At 27.2% G+C, this 4,891-nt stretch overlaps 1 long non-coding RNA gene across 1 annotated transcript; it reads right to left on the reverse strand.

The window, feature by feature from the left end:
* Positions 1-2,095: 2,095 nt before the first annotated feature.
* On the reverse strand, positions 2,096-3,895 carry LOC129304866 (uncharacterized). The gene is made up of 3 exons (XR_008591806.1): positions 3,601-3,895; positions 2,873-2,938; positions 2,096-2,324 (listed from the first exon to the last, which is right to left on the reverse strand). It is a non-coding gene; the product is annotated as an uncharacterized LOC129304866 (long non-coding RNA).
* Between the last annotated feature and the right edge of the window lie 996 nt (positions 3,896-4,891).

Genomic DNA, 4,891 nt, shown 5'->3' on the forward strand with positions numbered 1-4,891 from the left:
ACGAGCTGAATCACACTAACAATTACCAAGCTTCATGGAAATAACCTTTTTTGGGTCAGTGTTCTTATGTTTTTTTAAAAAATATTAATCAAGCACTACTGAAAAAAATTTATATTAGCAAATAATTATTTATTATTAAAATTTAAATGATTACTTATTAATTTAGGTTAGTCTTTTGTAAAAAAATATTCATTCAAATTTTAACAATAATTTATTTTAAATTAATAACAATTCATTCAAATTTTTTTTTTCATTTAAATCTTGACAAAAATTATTCTTTGATTGATATAAAGTTTGCCGACAATCCTTCATTGTTGTGTTCCTATTTTTCTCTTCCATTATGCTCTCCTCAACGTGGTTGGGTGGTTTGTTGTTTATCTCCTCGATTTTGATGCTTGAGGATGTGGAATTGAGCTAGATTTTTCTATCTTGTGGTTGAAATGAACCCTCTTCTCGACAAGACCAAGGGTGGAGATGGGGGATAGTTAGGGCCACAACTTCCTTAATTTTTTTAATTTTTTAATAAAATATAAAAGTTATATATTTTCAACTCTCTAATTTGACACATTATAAAAATTTTAAAATACTATATAAAATTTTCATTTCAATTATATAATAGTTTTTTTACACATATATAGTTCAACTGTTATAATAATTTAAAAATATAGTTGTTATAGAATCTATTTATTTTCAATAAGTTAACATTACAATTGTCCTTAAAGCATTAATATCATTTAATTTTACTTTTATTTTATATTTGATGAAAGAAATTATAAAAATTATTATTAATAAATTTTATAAAGCACTGCAACAAAAATCTCGAGATCTATCAAACGAAGAATATATCAATTAAAAAAATTAAATAATAAATTCAATAAGTAAGTAATTTAGTTTTTTTTATATTGAACAGAACTTTAAATTCTAAAGATACATTTAAATTATTAATGCTTATGGAAAAGAAGGAATATTCTCCAATTTAATGATAGTTTATATTAAGGAAAAAATTTTAAAAATTTTATCATGAACGTGATAATCAATTCTTCTTATATCATAAAAAATTAATGAGCAAAATTTAAAAAAATTAAAATATATATATTTATTTTTGTTATATTTGTGTGTGTGTGTAAAATTGAATATAAATACATAGGTTAAAATATTTATGTTATGTTAGTAATATATATATATATATATATATATAATTTTTTTTTGATTATTATATATGCTTTATCATTTTCGCTTCCTAACAAAATTTTCTGACTCCGATGCGACCCCACTTGTGTATGTTCAGTAACTGGCAAGAGACCAAAAGACCATTATCATTTTATTTTTCCCCTGTTCTTGTTATAGGTTAAGATTGATTTTACTGCTCTTTGATCAATATTCTTGGTTGTTAATTTGAAATTAGTACGTATTTGGTGCTCAAACTGCATCGGCCTTCTTGGTTGAATTCACAAGTATCTTTGGTTTTGGTTTTGTTGACTTGCATTTATAGTCAAAATCTACAGGTCTATTTGAACTTTGACATTAAAGTTGACACTATTTTGGTTTTGGTTTGTGATATTTTTTTGGTTTTTCTTAAGTGTTTTGTTTACGTTTTGAAATATGGCTAATGTAATTTATATTTATAAAGTATTTAACATCGAGAGTTGTGTGAATTATCAAGTGTACAGTTATTGAAATCCCCTAACATTGGCTGGAAATCATGGTAGGGTTACTTGCAAAATCTTAAAAACTCATTTAGAAAAAAGTTATCTTAGATTGCCTAACACTAGGTTTAGAATGTAGTTTCTTATAAAATAAATTTATGACTATTAAAATCCCCTAACATGGGATTTGTAACACCCTCAAATTTACAAATCGATTTTTCGCAAATTATTAATTCAACAAATATTTTTTTTACTTTCTTTTTTTTTCATTGAACCCTTATCATGATAGAAAAATTTCTATCATAGTACATCCAAGACAACATACCACAGCAAATTATTAAAACCATTATCATGGTAGAAAATTTTCTTACTATGATACGTCCAAGACATAACACAAGTCTTAAAATATCCAAAAAGGCAATTAGAACCATGAGGGACAGACAGGATCCTCATGACATGATATTTAAATCAGGTCATGAATCAAGAGGGACAAACATAATCCTCTTGGTCAAATAAATACTTTTAATAAAAAGGATTAAAGTTTACATGCTTCACAAAGAAGATATGTCCTAAGTTGGCACAAGATACATTGTATAATCCGAATTAAGAGGCAACGTAAAAGATGATTTACCATACACCATAATTACACCTCTGGTGCTTTCTCGGCCGGACTCGCTCCTGTAAAAATATTAACCACGGGGAATGAGACTTAAAAGTCCCAGTAACCAAAAATTAATATGTAATGATGCATGCGGATGTAACTAATCATGCGATTGCTAAGTGGGCACACAAAACATTTAACCAAACAATATTTTCAAACAAACCGAACAAGTATTTAATTGCATGACTGCACCTTATATCCTCCTTTCACCATGCTCGGACGCCAAATCACCCGGCCAAAGATGAGTTGGACCAAGCGACACGCCACTCATTGGGTCCAATGAGGGCTTACCACGTGATAATAATTAACCGAACAGAAATTCCCATTAACACCATACATTAAAATACCCTGACAAGTCATGCATCATTCAAATATCCAAACAGGAATATATTTGAACAATAATATCTCATCATGATAAACAAAAATAAATTTTTAACCCACTTGGCAATAATTTCAAATAAGTATATATAGTATTTATTTTCAATAATTCATAATTTTTCCAAACAACAAAACAACACATAACCATTCACAAACACACCCATCACAACACATTAATAATGGTTACCTTGTGTCTTGAATAACAAGTTCCCCTTCACAACTCCTTTTTCACCACTATCTTTGTCAATATAATCTACATAATTATTTCACAATACTATATATTAATTTTATATTAAAATAAATAACTCTAATTTAAATAGTTAGAAAGTCTTAGATCTATAATTCATATTAACACTAATTTAAGATTTATGCCTCATTTAACTTTCCAAATTCTTTTCTAAAATTCTCGTACCCTAATAAACTATTTTTTTTATCCTCAAATCACTTCTAATATCACAATTTCATCCTTCTATATTCTAAAAATTCATCCAAAAATAAATTAAATTTTAAAATTATCCTGAAGCCTCAAATCACCTTTCTAGAACCTCAAAAATACCTATTCATACTTAAATAAATATTTAATAATCATAGGTTTATCCCTGCATATTATATTCCACATAAATTCAACCATATAGATCTAGATTTTAACTCAAAAATTCTTAAACATGAGTTTCAACCTCAAAAAAATATTCTATAATATTTATTATATCCCTAAGAGTTTTAACCTATATTTTTAATCCATCATATCATCAGATTAACTATCTTATAGAAAAATCCTAATCAAAATATTTACTCTATCCTACAAAATAATCATATCACTAGAAAGCTAATATTATTTAGAAAATAACTATAAAATTAATTTTGTAATTAAATAAATTTTTAAATGCTAATCTAAACAGGAAAGTTAGAACATACCTGAAGGAAAAGAAAATAATCTCCCCTTACGAGAAAACGCCGAGCAACGTGAGAGGAAGAGAGAAAAATAATATAAAAATGGGATTGTGAGTCCCAAAATTATATTAAAAAAAACTATAGGTTCGAATTTAATTATTCAAACCTTTGGGCCAAAAGTTACAATTTTCTCTAAATTGCATCTTAACCTCTCATGCTTCCTAATGCACACACCCCCTCCTTTTTATACATGAAGGCACCTCTTTTCTTTCCTCATCTAACCAATGTGGGACTTAGAAACAACAACCTTCCACCCCCCTTTTTTTGTTCCTTCTACCTTCTCTTTTTTTAAACACACACATAAAAAAAATTATTTATGTATTATATCTTAACTAAATATTGCTTATGTGGTTTTAAATTTAAATTTTTAAATTCATAATTAAATACCTAATCATAATATTATTTCTAAATAACCTCAAATAATATAAATTCCTATTATTATCATTTTTTTCCCTCAAAACCTAAATTCCACAATTTCTTTATTATATAAAAATCAGGATGTTACAGGATTGAAATCATGGTAGAATCACTTTTGGAATCATGAAACTTACTTGGTCTTGTGCAATCCTCATATTATAACATTCTTAGTTTTGCATAGCACAAATTTTTCTTTTAATAGCAACTATAAGTCTCCTAACATCAGCTGTAATCTTCAAAGAAAGTTACTTGTGAAAACCAAGTAACTTATTTGGTAGTATACTCTAAAGTACCATTTGGTTATACGCTTTATACTCTCATTACTTTTGAAAATAAAGTGGTTACAAGATGAGAATTGTATCATTTTGTGTATATAATAAAAATGAATATGTACATTGTTTTAAGATTAACAACTCACTAAATATCAATTACATTGGTCATCCTTTTAAATGTAGAAAAAAAACTTCACAAAAAGAAGCAAGAAAATGTCAATCACAAAGAGAAGCCTATAATTTGCGCCTTCACTTTTCTACTTGTCCCTCTTTGTTTGGCCTTTGAGATGAACTTCAAAACTTTTGAACCTACTTGATTTAGGAGAGTCCCCAACCAACATATAAGGCTCAATTATTTTCTTCTTTGACGAATTTTCTTTTGCCTTCACCATTTCTTCTCACCTACATGTTCAAATAACAGAAAAAAGGATGACAGAAACTACTGAATTTTTTTCTCTGAAGTGCTGAGTGCACATGACATTATTAAAAAATAAAGCATTACTACTGAAAACACATAACTTTTGAGAAAATAGATTAGCATCACTATTAAAAATCCCCATCACAAG

The sequence above is a fragment of the Prosopis cineraria genome, unplaced genomic scaffold (assembly GCF_029017545.1).
Source record: "Prosopis cineraria cultivar Desert tree isolate PC_DT_omini unplaced genomic scaffold, ASM2901754v1 PC3, whole genome shotgun sequence".
Lineage (NCBI taxonomy): Eukaryota > Viridiplantae > Streptophyta > Magnoliopsida > Fabales > Fabaceae > Prosopis > Prosopis cineraria.